Source organism: Octodon degus, unplaced genomic scaffold (genome assembly GCF_000260255.1).
Source record: "Octodon degus isolate 3935 unplaced genomic scaffold, OctDeg1.0 scaffold00023, whole genome shotgun sequence".
In the NCBI taxonomy this organism is placed as follows: Eukaryota; Metazoa; Chordata; class Mammalia; order Rodentia; family Octodontidae; genus Octodon; species Octodon degus.
The window spans coordinates 13,719,713-13,736,484 of record NW_004524599.1 but is presented as its reverse complement, the minus strand read 5'-3'; the positions used below and the strand labels follow the sequence as shown (position 1 = coordinate 13,736,484).

The window sequence follows — 16,772 nt, the reverse complement described above, 5'->3', positions numbered from 1 at the left end:
TCGAAAGGAACCACCAGGCAGCTATGTAGCAGGCGGTGGCAGAAGCCACAGGAAAACAAGCCGAGTTGCAAACTACAGAGAGAAGAGGAAAGGAAGGGCTACCTGATGAAGCCATCAGAAGGAAGGAGAAGAGAAAACCAACATAAATAACAGAGTAGGGAAGAGTAAAAGCGACTCTCTGGTGCAGTATACAGCGTGAACGGATCAGCTGGGATGGCAAGAGACAAACTCCCAAAACAAGTGACAAAAACTAACTGTCAAGGGGTGAGGTAGGCACACCACGTAGATGTGTAGAGAAAATCCTAGTTTATGTCAGGAGGTGCATCTGAAAGCACCCAATTGATGAGCAGCATTTATAGAAACAACGTGTCACTCACAAACTAACTACATTTACTGTGTCACCCTGCTGGGTGTGCAGAGATGCCCCACTCTGGTGTTCAACTCTCAGTGGACTTCTGTGGAGGCATCTCCGGTGCTATGTGACTCATGACTGCAAGTACAACCTACACTATAGGAAGTGAAAAGAGAAATCGATTCAGCTTACACACACGTCTTTTCAATAGCTTGTCTGTAAAATGTTTATTGCCAATAAACATTAGAACAAGTGATCAAGGGCCCGGCCAAGAGAAGTGACTGAAGACCTAACAGGAGCAGTGTAGCTGGAGAGCCTGGCTCCACCTCGGCACAGAAGCAGAACACAGCTCAGGCTCTCAAACGACAACCGATCAACTCACGCTTTCCACGTCGTAGGCTACTGCTGAGATTTTCAAATTAGCTGCCTACTGGTTTTTCTACAGCACTCCCTTAACTAGTAACCATTAAAAATGACATTCCAGAATACTGTTTAGAGGCCTAGCAAACACATTTTGTAAAAAGAGCAGGAGGCAATTATTGTATTCTTTGGCTTCATACCTATATCCCTGATATACATCTTTATTTTATGCTACCGAGTATCCCCAGTTGATAGACCGAGACCTACCAATTTAATCTCACAAAAGCTTTCATAGTCACACCTAATGATCCACTGCCAGGATTATGGTTGTGAGTGCTACACCTGTCCTGGGGCGGATAGCCTGAATACAATGCCAGGAAGGGAGAGAGGCTTGCCAGCTGCTGCAGCTGCTGCTCCTCCTTTTGCTCTTCGCTGCTTTCTGTCCTTGCCTTGGAGCCAGGCAAGTATGGACTGAGACCTCCACTAACTGTGAGCTAAATAAACCTTTCCTTCCTTAATTTTGGGTGCTGGGTATTTGTTCTAGTAGTGAGAGGAAAGTAACTGAGACACAGCATCTCCTACTGCTGCTAGTCAACAACTGAATGGAAAATTTATGCTATTTAAAGAGAATGTTGAGAGTGAAAGCTGGAGATCTGATTCCCAGGATAAACTTGGGCAAGAACATCCCAGCCACAGCGGCCTTCCCAAGTGGGAGTTTGGGGTAACGGTCAGGTGGCACTGCGCAAGGAAAGCACACTCCATCTGTCCCCTGGCTCACGAAAGTACAACTTATCTTTGTGAAGCTCCATGGAGAGGAGCAGGCCACTGTCCTAGTTTTTCAAAGTTTTTTCAGATTGGGCCACAAAAGAAAGTCGCCTGAAGCAAAGGAGAACTACAACTTTTGTCCACCTTTAGTCTGTTTGCTAGTTGGCCAAAGCCACAAAGCTGGCAGCAGCTGTGGCCTGACCTATGCTGGTGGAGCGTGAGGCTGGCCGCGGACACGGTGGGAAGTCGGCGCGCTGTGACTCCTGCTCATGGCAGGGTGACAAAGTGACTGCAGAACATGGAGCTGTCTTCTCTGGGAATTGGCAGTGGTTCCCTTGCCTCCTGAGTCTTATTATTATTTTTTTTTTGTGAGAAGTGGCCAGCATGGAACTGGGACCTGCACGTGGCTGGAGGTACGCACACGGTGTGGGTGCCTGAAGCGCAAGGGCCACTTGCCTTGCTGTCGCCTGTTCACGGGCTGTGCCACAAAGGGCACTGGTGTATGTTCACGGGAAGCTAGACACAAGGGACCCTTTCCTCTTACAGTAAAAAAAGTAAGGGCAGTGTAAGATGATCTATCGTTTTCTTCTTAGGTTTTCTAAGATTTTATTTTCACAACACAGAACATCTTCTGTGCCTAGTGCGGGAGTCTAGGGACCCAAAGACTGCTTGAAGTAGTGGGTATACCAACATGTCCCGTGGGTCCAGCGCTGGGTTTGACCGCCACATTACCATTTTTTCGCCCGAGGGTCGGCTCTACCAAGTAGAATATGCTTTTAAGGCTATTAACCAGGGTGGCCTTACATCGGTAGCTGTCAGAGGAAAAGACTGTGCAGTAATTGTCACACAGAAGAAAGTACCTGATAAATTATTGGATTCCAGTACAGTGACTAATTTATTCAAGATAACTGAAAACACTGGCTGTGTGATGACCGGAATGACAGCCGGCAGCAGATCCCAGGTGCAGAGGGCACGGTATGAGGCAGCTAACTGGAACCACCAGTACGGCTCTGAGCTTCCTGTGGATATGCTGTGTAAAAGGATTGCTGATATTTCTCAGGTTTACACACAGAATGCTGAAATGAGGCCACTTGGTTGTCGTATGAGTTTAACTGGTATCGACGAGGAGCAAGGTCCCCAGGTGTACAAGTGTGACCCTGCAGGCTCCTACTGTGGGTTTAAAGCCACTGCAGCAGGTGTGAAACAAACTGAGTCAACCAGTTTCCTTGAAAAAAAAGTGAAGAAGAAATTCGATTGGACATTTGAACAGACAGTGGAAACTGCAATTACATGCCTGTCTCCTGTCCTTTCAATTGATTTCAAACCTTCAGAAATAGAAGTTGGAGTAGTTACAGTTGACAATCCTACATTCAGGATTCTTACGGAAGCAGAGACTGACGCTCACCTTGTTGCTCTAGCAGAGAGAGACTAAACATTGTCATTACTTTACCAAATCCACGAAGCCACTTGCTGTGTGCTTGCTAACAGAACAATATCACGGAGGCCCTTGGATTGAAAGCAAAACCTCCACTCCTGCCACCCACGAGGGTAGGACTCTGTATAAATAAAAACAGTGCTTTTGGAAAATTAAAAAAAAAAAAAAACAAAAAAAAAACACAGAACATTTTGCAGGACTCTGGAGAGCAGATTTCTGGTAGCATCTGTTATCTGCTTGGAGCTGAAAACCTGAAGCTATGTTCTAGAATAAGTGCACAGACCCGCATAGGACCAAATGCAGAATGCCGCAGCCAACCATCAAGATGGCTTGAAAGCAGCGGCCCTCACAGGCCAGTCTCTGCCAGCAGCTGCAGACTTCCGCCTCCCTCGGAGGGCTTTTGAAAATTCGGGCGCCTGATCCATAGTAAGTTATGAATGATTCTGTCAGGTGTTGCTGCTGGACAAAGTTTTAGCAGTTGTGTTAAAACACATAAGCACTACTCTTGTCATGCTTTGTGTGACTACAGATTTCCCGACTCTGGACATCTCACATGAATGGCATCGTCCAGTAAGTAGCCTGCTGTCACAGCACCCACATGGCACTTCTCTGTCCTTCCTCAAGGGCATCTGAGCTGCTTCCCTTCTTAGGCCTCTGTAAGTCATGCTGCTATGAACATATGTGTACAACTTTAGGTTCACCTGGAACTCATGTCAGTCCTGCCTCAGCCTTGTGAGTGCTGGGGCTCTAGGCATGTGGCATGTGGCATCCAGCCTGGCTACAAGGATTTGTTGGAACCTGCATTTCTGGTCTTTTGGTGTAGGACTGCTTGCTGTGTAGTGACTCTATGTAAGCTTATCTATGAACCAACAAGCTGTTTCTTAGGCATCTCAGGATAGTCTGGGCAGAGTTGAGAACAAGGTCGATTAAAATCCAACTTTAGTTTGTATAGATTACAAATGACAAAGATGAAATCCACAAGTAAGTCCATGAGTCCACAAGTAAGACTGACTTCTTCTTTTTTTGGTACTGGGAATCAAACTCATGACCTCGTGTGTGCCAGATAGGTGCTGTGCCCCTGGACTATATCCTTAGCCTGAGACTGACTTCTTTAGCAAGCATCTAATTTAAGCAAGGAGTGGGGTGCTGGAGTGCTGGAGGAATGGGCAGACTCTATGGGTGCTGATCAAACATACTCAAGAGAAGCATCATCCAGAGCCTTACCTGGGTCCTGACTCAACACACACACAGGCCTGGGGGTCTAGCTGGGTGGCAGAGCACAGGCTGGGCATGGGTGAGGCCCGGGCTCCACCCACAGCAAAACAGTAAAAAATAAACACAGCTATTCATACTTGAAAATACTGTATCTGTGAGACAATTCTAAATAGTCTATTTGATAATATTAAGGACTTACTTTCTATAATGGAGAGTAGTTATGCTTTAAAAAGTCAGTTTTCTCAGATTATATATAAAATAGTTTTATATGATATGATATAAATTTGCTCAAAATAACATGAGAACATACAGGAGGGTGTACAAATGCCAAAATTAAAAATCATGGGCATATAACTGAGAAAGTGGGGATGAGTACCTGGGGCTCACTATTCTACTTTTATATATTTTCCAATTTTTTCAAAATAAAGTTAAGAAACAAAGCATCTCGGCTGCTACCAACAAAAGGGGAACTGTAACCAGGTGTAGTTAAGAAGATGTAGCCTCCTCATTTCCGCTCTGTCCCACTGACTGAGCTCCCAGCACCCCGAGCCCAGGTGTGGTCCTCACGGTCCCACAATCGGCTCCCTACGTGGGGCTCACTCTGGATCCACAGGATCCACAGGCCTTGTTTCCTTCAAAGACAAGAATTTCCTTTTACATTTTTCTGTTGAATTTACTCAACAATATTTCTAGTTCTAGAAGTTGAATTGAACCGAATACTACTGTGTGTGAGCACATGCAACATTAAATTTACCTCTTAACCGTCCTTTAAGTGTTTGCTTTGGTGTCACTGCACATTCACACCTCGTGCAGCCACTGCCACCATCTGTCCTCACCACGTCTTCATCTTCCTCCACCAAAACACTGCCCTTAGTACTATCCACTCTCTGCTCCCCTGACCCCTGGCAGCCACTGTTCAACTGCCTCCCTATACTCTGACTAATCTAGACATGACATTGGAGTCCCACTGTGAATTCTTGGGGGCATAATCCTGGAAACGGAATTGCGGCATCATATGGACATTCTAATCAATACTTCTCAACCAAGCCAGCAGTCTTCTGAATGACAAATTTGCCCAGTCTCCCACCACCTTGTTGCTTGGGCCTGTGGGCTGGGGATTGAGAAGGAAAGGTGGAAAAGCTTACCAAAAGCTCTCTTGGTAAGAGCCTAGGCTTGGAAAGCTGAGTCAATGCTGTCTCTTCACACTGGCTCTGGAACGGGCTTGCCACGTGGTCCTAAAGCCTCAGTGTCCTCACCTGAGGGCTGCTACCAGACTTACACGCATCAGATGGTGCCTCTATAGTGTGCAGCACACGGCATACAGCATTCATCGAATGGCTTCTGTTTCATAGGTTACTTCTGTTTTAGCAGCCCTGGTGCTGTCTAGGAAAGTGGCACTTCCAGTGTCTCCTAACACAACCTGGCCCACTCCACGGAGCAGTGTCTGGGGGCAGACCAGGCTGCCTGTCCCTTGCTGGCTTCAGAGTGTTCTTCACAAAAAGCTGTTCTTTCTGGTGACTTGTCTGTCCATTTAAAATGTGCAGCTGTCCCTTGCTTATCATGGAGGTTACAGTCTGGACACTCCCATGATAAGTCGAAGTCAGCAAAGTAGTGACGTTATATTGTAGTATTTGTATTTATTTTAAGGCTTTATGAATCCTTCCCACACTCTTAGAAACCTTTCCCATCCTTTTAGAAATACTTCCAATGCTCTTAACCATTTTTTAAAATTGTAAACCTATGCAATTTGCGCACATGTATACTGTATGTACACTGTGTATTCATCCACTAAAGAAATACTATAAACAGTGTATTTTATTTTGATTTAATATTCTTTTAATATGTTAAAATTAACTTTTTTTCCCCTGTGTTTTAGGGAAGGGTCTACATGGTGCTCAGTGTGTAGTGATTCTCCTGTTTACAGCCTTCCAGGTGCTGGGATTACAGGGGCACGCCGCCATGCCCAGTCTCAACTGCTGTCTCAACCTGCCCTGCTGGGGGCGGGGCCGGCTTGGCAGGCCGGGGGATCGAACCCCCCTGCACCTCCTTACAAGCGCTTTCATCCCCTGAGCTATTTGGCTGGCCCTTTTAAAACTAACATTTTAAATATATCTTTTTATGTTTAAAATGTTTTTGGCAAAAATAATTAAAACCATAAACACCATGCATACAAATACACATACAGTGCTATATACTGCTGCAACATTTTTGCTGCAATATAGCAAAAATCCTCAGTAATTCAGATTAATACTTTTTGAAAACCTGCGAAACAGTGAGTCTGTGAAAGACAAACTACAGAACAGCAAGGGACTACTGTCGGCTCAATGGTGCTGGTGTCTTCCACCTGTGCACTTGTCACCCCATCAATTCGAAGACATTTTCATTACCTCACAAGAAGCGACGCACACGAGTTGTCACTCGCTGTGGTCCGAGTAGGGCTTGTCCTCCCAGACTCACGCAGGAGCGTCATCTTTCAAGTCTCCTACTAATGGTAACAAGAGAGTGGAAACTATTCGATCATGTTCTTGGGGCGTCGTTTGGAAATGGTTAGGGTGGCACCCCATGACTGAATCCTGGCAGGGGAGCAAACCCACCAGACAGGGATGCGCACGCTGCCACCGCGAGGGGAGCAGCAAGGTGGGCACAGGCTGGGTGCCGCCGCCATGTTGCTGGGGCCTGGCACTCCAGAATGCAGCCTGCCTCAGGTTTGTGGTTATAGTGATGACAAGCTAACACAACATCCCTCAGATCTCTCCTTTTTCCTACCCATTCCCAACTAGTAACCTTTAATCTATTTTCTGACTCTGGATTTGCCTGTTCTGTTCAAAAATAAGACCATAAGTATTTGTTACATCTCTTTCAATCAACATCATGTTTCCAATGGTCATCTACCCTACAGCATACATCAGTGCTTTATTTCTTCTTATCATCAGATATTATTTCACTGTTATATCTTCGTATAAAGATAACAGTCATTTTCCTCACTTAAGGAATTTAAAATCAGTAGCCAGTATGAATAAAGTTTTAAAATGCACGAGTTCTGGACTGTCCCTGAAACCCTTATACAGGACATGGTGACAGACGTGTACTGCATTAGGAACCCTAACGTGTTCCCTTCTGAAAACCAAGCAAAGCACCAGGATGTCTGAGGAACCAGCCCTGGTGCCAAAATGGCGACGGGCTTTAGGATGGGTGTGGAGGGAAGCAGAGCTAAAGCTGAGAGAGTTAACAGGAGGGAAGAGTTCTTCAGGAGTTCAAGTGCAGGTGGGTTCCACAGGTGGTGAAGTATACTAGTTAAAGGCTGGAAATGAGGCGGATCCTTGAGACACAGAAATTTCTCTCTCCATGACCACATTAGCATTCCATTTTTAAAGAGCAGTCCTTCCAGCAGCCACAAAAGGTCTTGAAAGTGGCTGCTACAGATAAACCACATTTAATCTCAAAAGGAGAGCAATATTAGCGTTCACTGAGCACCTGCCATGTTCCAGGCACTATTCCAGGCTCTCATGCGTGTAACTGAATGTTAGCCATATTGACAGCCTCAGGAAGGCAGTATTAAAAGGTCTGATGTATGTGTACTGCACCTTCTTCATCTCCTGACAGCCACCTGGGTTTGTTCTGCGTCTTGCTTACTGTGCTCAGCGCTGCGACAAACATGGGAACGCAGGGGTCTCCTGGACATACTGACCTCATTTTCCTTGGACATGGACCTCTTCCAGTTGTTCTACTTTCCTCCTTCTCCAATACTGGGGATTGAACAGGGCATGCTACCACTGAGCTCCAGCTCCAGCCCATTTGTTTGTGTGTTTTGACATAGGACAGGGTCTTGCTAAGCTGCCAAAGCAGGGTTGAAACGTGTGATCCTCCCACCCAGCCTCCTCGGCACCGGGACTACATGTGTGCACCACTGCACCCCGCCTACTTCTAGTTTTTGAAGAGCCTCTAAACTGTTCCCTGTAAGAGCTGTCTCACTTTACATTTTTCCTTTCTCTGCCACCTTGCCAAGATTTGTTATTTTTTGTCTTTCTGATACTAAGCAACCTCGCTGTGATTCTGATCTTCCTACTCCCTGATTATTAGTGATGTTGAACATTTTGCAGACATGTACTGGACACATGCATATACACAATGGAGCATTATTCTGCTATAAAAGTGTGGCAACATGGACGGAATTGGGGGATATTAAGTGAAATAAGCCAGACGCATAAAAACAAACCCTGCATGTTTCACCTCTATTGTCGTGGCTGAAGAGTGGACTTCAGAAAAAGAGGCTGGTCACTGGGTGTCAAAACATAGTTAGGAGTAGTAAGCGCTTGTGTGGTGAATAGCTTACAACGACTTATTAGGCTCTAAGAATACAAGGAAGCGGGAAGTTTGAAGTCTCTCAGCATAAACAAATGTTAGCTGTCCTGACTGCATCACCACAGAAACTCCAGGGGTGCCTTCAGCTGGCAAAGTCCTTTGTTTGCAAACAGCGTGGTTCACAAACAGAGGTGCTCAGTAAAACCTTGTTTTGTCTGCAAACCTTCCATCAGGTGACAAGCTGCGACCATCTTTCCTGCACAATCATAAATGTGGCTGTGTTTTCCAGAATCATGGAACAAATTGAGTTCGTGAACTGAGGCACCACTGGATACATGTATGAAAGTATAACACTGCACCCCATAAATATATACATTTGTGTGTTGATTAAAAATAAAAACAAGTAAAAATCAACAACTCTAATACCACAGTAACAATACAGAGCAGAGTGAAAGACAGGTAACAGAAGTAGGGCGATGTGTCTTTCTTATAGGGCATGGGACTAAGAGAAGGTGGTGGGGGGTGAGAAGCGGACAGAAAAGCAATTAAGATCGGGCTGTCCATGTCCCAGCTCCCTGAGAGGAATATAAACATTATGTACTGCAAACACGGATTAATAAAAAAACTGAAAAACCAACATCTCTACTGTAGGGTCAGGAGGACAAAGGCCAAGTGGTAAACAGCCTGTTCCAAATGACAGCAGCCAGTGACCCAGGAGGCTGGCTCTGCACACCCTGCCAGCCCAGTGCCCAGGACCTGGCGGCCACCAGGCTGCACTTTCACCTTGTTTAATGGAGAAACAGTCAAAGTGCAAACCACCTCGTCACGGGGGTTCCACAAACGCGCAATGTTTCCCTTCCAGCATGCTGACCAACAACACGGTGCACACAGACTCAGGCAGCAGAATGCCGAGCGCCGCTCGCGGCACAGCTCCCACTGCGCGCGCTCCTGCGCAACACAAGCTGAGGAGGCGGCTGAGGGGTACGCGGGAAAGGTGAGCATTGGGCTGGTTTAAAAATGAGCTCTGACTGGCACTTTTGCTATAATTATGTGTAATATTCACAGGGTTTTTTAAAAAAATAAAATTTAACTAAAATTTGGTAAATTTGCAAAAGGAGGAAGGGGAGCTTATGCATATGGAATCTGTGCATCCAAACGACTTAGGCTTCAGCATCCAAGATAGGTTTAGACAAGTTAGATGTAGCCAGCCATCTGCCAGACTGGAAGCACCTGACGCTGGACACGGGGCTGGGCTCCACAAAGCCACTGTGTGCTCCCTCCTGACTTCCCCCGTGTGCATGCGAGGCCAGTGTTTCCCTGCAGGTCACGTCCCACAGTCTCATCCACAGAACAAGAGTCTGCTAACAATGTAACACATATGCCTAAAGTGGGCCAATGTGGCTGTTTTAGGTCACCTGTAATTTACCATAGAAAAGGTGACACAAATTGAAACCACCACGCAGACCTTTCCTTTCCCTTGCACTGGTGTTCAGCAGGACCGGTTTCTTGTGCCACTGCTCAGCTCCTGCAGCAGTCACCTGACAGGTCGGGAAGCCTGTCCATGTATTCCTAAGTATGCAGACTGCAAGGGCTCATGCGCGGCTGCTCCCTGCAGCGACCACGCTGGAACCCTCCCTGTGTAATCCTCGGTACCCTTGGTTACAACTCTGTGGGATTTGCACTTTTTAAATGGAGTTTCCATGTCTGAAAAACCTATGCCTTTATTAAAAAAAAAAATGAGATTTTACCAACACTGGAGAATCACAGTGCAGGTAGACAGTGTTGCTGAGTACAGACAGAGGCAGTGTGGCAGTGTGACTTGGGGTGCCACGTTTATGTGAAAAGGATGCTGCCACACTGCAAACAGTGGACTGCTGTCCAGGGTGATGGAGTGCAGCCCCATTCGCTCTGACCATCTGTGCCTCAAGGTTTTTCATCTGCAGAAAAGAGTGTGATGCCCCTCAGGCCCTTTCCGACTACAGAGGCGCCCGTCATTCCACAGAAAGCGCAGTTCCAGCGGGCGTGGAAGGTGCCTGTCAACACAGTGCCTTCTGCAGCCTCACAGATCCACTGCAGCAAAGCGGTACTAGTGTGGCGCAAGCAACCTCATTATGTCAAGATAAATACTAACATCCGACACAGGAGGGCTGGGAAAGGGTTGACTAGACGTTTAGAAAATCCTTCATTTTACAGAACAAGTATCTGAAACTCAAAAGGGCCCAGGGCCACGCCTGAGGTCTCAGTGCTCAGCAGAGGATTTCAGAGATCATGTAACTTAGGGTCCTCAAGGTGGGTAAGGGAAGTACCACTTCAGAGAAGATTTTCTAAATTTTCCAAAGCTCTACTCTCCTCCATGCACTCACCAGGGCACACGTATCAGCATGCACAAGAAGGTTAATCACTGCCTCCATGTGCCGCTGAGGATGGACCCCAGGGCCACATGCATGCTGGGCACAGGCTCTGCTCCTAAGCCGTGCCCCTGGCTGAGGTCAGTCTTTGTTTCTGGGAAGGTGAGACCCGGAGCAAGTAAGACTAACATGCAGATGGAGTAAGAAGCGCTAAAGCTTCTCCCTGCCTCCCCCATCGCCCTTCTCCCTGCCTCCCCCATCGCCCTTCTCCCTGCCTCCCCCATCGCCCTTCACCAACCCGTCAGGTGGCCACTGCTCACAACACAAATGAGATGTGAGGGTTGTTTGCTGCACTTCTCACTGCTGCACCTCTGCTGTGTGACTCGACCCTCTTCTGCTGTGAGAGGGCGTTCATGCTCGTTCCTGGGCCTAGGTGGGCTCTGTGGCCTTTGTCAACAAAAGGTGTGGCAGGCACTGTGGCCTCTGCCTGGCTCTCCAGGGACTCCTGCTCTGAACACTGGCCGCCATGTTGTGAGGAAGCCCCAGCTCTATGGGGAGGCTGTTGGGTGGGTGTTCTGGCTGAACCCTGGCCAGGTCCTCGCTGCCAGCCAGTGTCAATAACCAGACAAGTAACGAATGAGATGAATGCAGCCCCCAGCTCAGACGGTTGAGACTTGGTCACCGGGGTGAAGCAGGGACCCTTGCTGTGCCTTGTCTGATTCTGACCTCCAGATGCAGGGTGTGGCAGGAAAGAAAACCCTTGCTTTAATCCACTAAGTTTTGGGAAGCGATGTACAGCAGCTCTGGTCTCTGAGTGTACAGTCAGACTCTTGATTTCCATTTATCCTACTCTATCATTCTACAACCCTTCCATATCTGCTGTTTACTTTTTTACCTTTAAATCTGAAGCATGATTTTCCTCCTCCCTTTCTTCAGCTTTTGCACCAGAGCACATTAACGTCTCTTCGGGGCTTGCGGCCATGTCTCGAACTGAGGAGCCCAGTAGGCTACAGCGACTCTACCACTGGACTTCAGCTTTTGGAATGCTTTTGCCTAAAGCGCTCTGTCATCTCCAACTGTGGCCCCCAGTCCACGTATTGCCCACCTCTCTGAGAAGGGCACAGGGCAGGCACAGGCAGTGTCTCACTCGTTTCTGGCACTATAGAAGCTCTGGCTACCCTCATTCACTCTATAGCTGCATTGGGGATATGCTCCGTTCAGCTTCTCAGGAACCTTCAAGGGGCAGGGATGCCCTGTGTCCTGGTTCAGAGCAGGTGGGACCTCAAGGATGCTCTTGCTGTTCAGAGTGGCTCCAGGGAAACACAGATGATTCACCTTAGAGGGCTCACCGACACCTCAGTGTTCTCAGGCCGTGGCCATATCAACGTGGTCAAGGATGCAAAGCAGGCAGAGCTCCAGTGGGAGATGAGCCTTACACCTTATGAGCAGGGTACTCTGCTTCCAGCTGGATAAGAAGGCTGTTTATATGCAGGGGACCAGATCTGCCTGCTGGCTTGGGGAGAGGATTTGCCATCCACGCCCCACACTGCCTGGCATATGCCTTTCCCAGGCAGGGATACTGCTGATGTGACTACATAATTCCTATTTTTTGGATGTAATATATTGATTGATCACAAAACAAAGAATCTAAAAGGCTAAGAATTGTAACAGGGCCACTGTAGAACACTGCGTGCGCGCTGCTTTGTGCCGCCTGGCAGGAAGGCTCTGTTGGCGGGCACAGAGGGGGGAGAGCCAAGGGGGAACTGGCTTTGCCATTTTTTCTGTCCTGTTTTCCTTGTCCTGCCACAGTCTGAGAGTGCCCAGGCTCTCCAACTGTCAAAATCGCAAGGCAATTCAGCTTTAGTTGAGGCAAATGTTTCTCTACAAAAACCTGAAAACTAAGGAAATGAGGTTGGGGTTGTGGGGAACAACAAAAACAGGAAGAATTCACCAGCACAAAAACGTGGCCAGTGCACACACATATGTGCACCTATGCTGACAGCAGCACACTGTCACAGCTAAACCTTGGAAGCAACCCGAATGCTCTTCATTTGAAGGCTGGATAAAAAAGATGTGGTCTTTTTATACAATAGAGTATTACTTAGCTATAATAAAAGATAAGCTTGAGGACTTTAGAGTAAATGAATGCAACTAGAGGCTACACTCGTGAGTGAAATAAATCAGACCCACATGTGCAAGCATCGGATTGTCTCCCTAGTACAAGAACCTGAAAAAATAATTTTTATGAAAGAAACTGAACGTAAGACTAAACAACAAAGATGAGGGAAAGGAGAAAAGATAGGAAAAAAAGGAAGGGGGGAAAATCATGCAAGTATATGTACAGGATAGCTGAGATGATTAATGTTTAAAGTTTTTACTCTGACTAGCTCTATATGCTAATATCTGCGATCTGAGCAACTACATCGAAGACAGCAATGTGTAATACAAACACCACGGTTGAATGCCTCTCATCTTGTTCTTCTAAATGTGTACCATTTCTAACATTTTATCAATTATGATTACACTCTCTTTAAAATAAATTAAAAAGTAAAAAGGGCAAGAAAAAAATTAAGGTTTATTGAAAGCAAGCATTAACGTTTAATTATTTGACCAATCTTGCATATCTACATCTGGTAACCTGAGCAACAGATTTGACGATAACAACACATAACAACCATTGTTACTTTTCTATTCTTGTTTTAAAATCCTGTACCATTTGTATTGTTGTACGTTGCTTTGTTTCTGTCTTTGTTTTTAGTTCAAAAAAAAAGAAAAAAGAAAAAAGAAAAGAAAACAAAACAAAACCCATATATATGGAAACACAAAAAAACAAAACACAAAACAAAAAATGTGGCCGGCAGATGGCAGTAGAGGACTTTGCAAGCTACTGTGGCCGCTGGGTCCGTCTGAACTGCTGGAGGGTAGCTCTTAACAGCTATTATATAAGTGATTTATGTATTTGGATTCTGCTCAATGTTATATATGCATTGCTGAATAAAACATTCACAGTGTATTTTCCACCAGCAGCTGAGCTCCAATTCCAAGCTTCTGAGGCCTAATTCCCAAGGCTCAAAGGAGCCCCCGACATCAAATTACTTTTTTCCCCGAAGAGCTGCTTTATACCCCAGAAAAAAATATGCTTAGAGAAGGTGAGAGACAGCTGATGTGGCCACACCACAGGGATGGCTGGCCCAGTGTGTGTGAGGAAAAAGCAAATGGCTGTCACACGGTCTCGGGCCGAGCCACTGGGACGCTTCCCGTGCTCTGACCAATGGCCTGGATTTCCTCCCACGCACGACACACAAGGTAGGCTTGGGGACAGGGACTTCACTCCAGCCCAAACAAGGAAAGGAATGGCTCATGTGTGGGAAATCTGTCAAGCGAAATCCTCAGAAGCGGTATGAAATCACAGGTTTTCCTTTCTCCCCTTTTCAGTGCATCCCAGCAAGCTGTTGGTCTAGAAGCTGGTAAATCTCTGCAGCATTCCCAGCCCCTGCGTGGAAGCAGAGCGGTTTGTGTGGGAGCTGCGTGTGCTGCTGGCCCTGCGACACTGGCTTCCCTGCCAGGCCCTGCAACCCCAGGCTGCGTCTCAGCAAGCCCCTAAGGACTGCTCAGGCCTCTCGGTGCTCATTCAGGGATGTTTCAAGGTGCACAGTAAGCAACTGCAGGCCACAGGCTTTCAGGCATAGGCCTAGTGTGTGAGGCGGCTCCCAGGAAGGAGCCTTTCTCACAGAGAACACACTTGTGGGGCAGAAAGACACCCGTCATCTAGCTGGAAACGGAAGATGGTTGCCAGGGAGCAAGCACAGTATGACTGGTGGCACCACGCACACATTATTCTGCACACAGTCAGCATGTTGGTGCTGGGTCATGAGCTGAAGCCTGGGGCAAGCCCTTCCTGCTCCTCCTTGTATTTTCTGCTTGAACAAAGAGAATAAAATGCCACGAGGGTAAGCTGGGATAAAAGCTCACGTGTACTGGCCATTTCCTCTGGGCCAGGCAGAACGCTGGCCAGGTTAAGTGCATTACCTTATGCACAGTGTACACCGGTTCTGTTGGGAGCGAGTTCTTACTCTTATTTAGCAGAAGAACAGGTTTATAAAGAGTGGGAGACACACTTAACCTCTCAGGACTCTGAGGTGGGGCCAGGATGGAGACACAACGCTGTCTGTCTCCTAAGTCAACTTTCTGTTCCACCAGGACTGTAAGGGTGATGGGTGTGGTATGTCTCTGTGACAGCTAAGGTCCTTCCGTCCACGATGTAGACAAAAAAGCTTAATTTAAAGGCACAGCAATAGGACCCTCCTCATTATGAGAGAGAAAAAAAAAAAAAGGAATTGCCAAAGAGCAGAAAAATCATTTCTTTATTCCCTATGCACACAGACCCCAATACTATGCCTTTAGGAAATACCACTGCCTGTGGGCTCACCTGTACTCTGGCTTTTCCACCAGCGCTACAACAGAGACTAAGTCTGTATCTCTAGACCAGGTCTACCTCTCGAGCCCACACCCGATACTCGGAGTCCACGCACCCTTCCATCGCCACTGCCAGCACTTGAGTGGTCTCGTGTGAACTGAGATGTCTACCTGGACACTGAGCTGCCGAGACTAGCTCTCTCCGACTGCTTTTTCTCACTACCGCAGTTCCTCTAGCACACGCATTCTGTGATCCCCTCACTGCTTTACAGATTCTAATCTCCTGTCGCCACATATGGCGGTCATAACACCACATCCAGCCCTGCCTGCCTCATTAGATGGAGGCTGCTGAAGCACAGGGCGTCTCGCCCACTCACAATCACTAGCCTGAGAGCTTGGGGCGTTAGCAGCACCCCTGCCCTCCCAGTCATGGAGAAGAAAGGCCGGTGGGTAGGAGGAACTGCGCACAGTGCAGAGAGCTCCTGATGGATGCCCTGCCCTTACAGAGAGCAGGCCTGCACCAGGCCTCACCCAATCCTACTTTTGTGCCATCTTCTGAGGGAGCGTTTATCCTCAGTGTTCAGCAGTGAGAGAACTGAAATGCCCAGAAGGTAAATGTAGGCACTTAGCCGGGCCCCGAGCGGGGACAGCCAGATGCAGTCTCAGGTGGCTGCTGCCCTGTACCGCCAGGTAGTACCTGGGCATCTGCAGGGTTGAGGCCCCTGGTGGTGCAGCTGCCGGGGCACATGCTGACAGTGACACATTCCTCAGTGGCCCCAGCCTCCCCAGCAAAGCCCCAGGTTGTTCTGCCCCCACCATGCCCTGGGAGGCCACTCTGTGGCCTCGAGAGACTCCTTCTGATGGCCCGAAGGCCATGGAGGTGGGTGATCTTGCTCTGCCTGCCCAGTGAATGGTTTGGTCATGGTCATACAAAGCAACTCCGCCAACATGACTGTGGGGACAGCAGCTGCGGCCTTCTGGAAGGGTTTCTTCTCTTAGAAGAAGACGCAGCCTGATCTAATCATTATGCATAGTATCATGTACTGAAGTGGCACACTGCACCCATATACCAAAACAACTATCATGTATCAATCAAATATAAATTACAAAAAATAAAAAAGAAGACTAGAGTTGGACACTTTTCTTTTTGGACAGATGGACGATGCCAGTTAAAGCCAGGAAGTTTCTGGGCTACCGAATGAACCAATCCAGGACTGGATCTAGACAGTAATTCCACTATTCTTACATTGGGCTCTGAGAGCAGTGGGGAACCTGGGACAATGACTGTGGCTGTTTTGGACCAAATTACAGAAAATCAGAGCAGCTTGTGGAGACACAGCTTGAGACTGACAGTGCTTCCCCCATCATCTGTCCTGAGAGAGGTGGGGACTTTGTCAGGAGATAGATGCCACTGGACTGCAGGAAGGCACGGCCATGGGATCACCTGAGCAGATTTGGAACTTTACATTTTGATGATGCATCTAATTATGGGACAAATTAAACTTCACAGTGGTACTTGGGTCTCAGCTAAAAAAATATTTTTAGCAATTTAAAGACATATTCGTGTTCTATGTAAACT

The 16,772-nt window shown here is 47.3% G+C and overlaps 1 protein-coding gene and 1 pseudogene across 1 annotated transcript in view; one reads left to right on the top strand and one right to left on the bottom strand.

Annotated features, from left to right (window-relative positions):
- Lyrm4 (LYR motif containing 4) overlaps positions 1-16,772 on the bottom strand; it is a 119,167-nt gene that overhangs the window by 11,947 nt on the left and 90,448 nt on the right. The gene's annotated exons all lie outside the window — the stretch shown is intronic.
- Positions 2,112-2,942, top strand: LOC101578603 (annotated as a pseudogene).